Genomic DNA, 355 nt, shown 5'->3' with positions numbered 1-355 from the left:
ATGTTTATACCTATTTCCGGATAGCGGTCACAGGTATAAGTACAATTTCCCAAACTCCTATTGAGATGTGTTGTCGATTGACTGTTTTTCCTCCGGACAATGATCCGTGCAGACCCTAATCACGATATAGATATCGTGGGGTGACTTAAGTGAATCTCCGGATTCAAAATATGAGTTGAGATGCCCAGCGATTTTTGCTACTGCTTTAAGTTCTAGAGAGAGAAAATACTTTGTGAGAAAAAAGTGTGTTCTCTATGAAAGTCCAAGTGTCTAAAAAGTGATGGCCCATGTATCCGATTTATAGGCCTCGATGAGCTCCAGATTGTTTGGAGACACGTGTTATGCTAGTATTAGT

This window comes from Rutidosis leptorrhynchoides, chromosome 3, assembly GCF_046630445.1.
Source record: "Rutidosis leptorrhynchoides isolate AG116_Rl617_1_P2 chromosome 3, CSIRO_AGI_Rlap_v1, whole genome shotgun sequence".
Classification (NCBI taxonomy): domain Eukaryota; kingdom Viridiplantae; phylum Streptophyta; class Magnoliopsida; order Asterales; family Asteraceae; genus Rutidosis; species Rutidosis leptorrhynchoides.
This window is presented reverse-complemented; position numbering follows the sequence as displayed.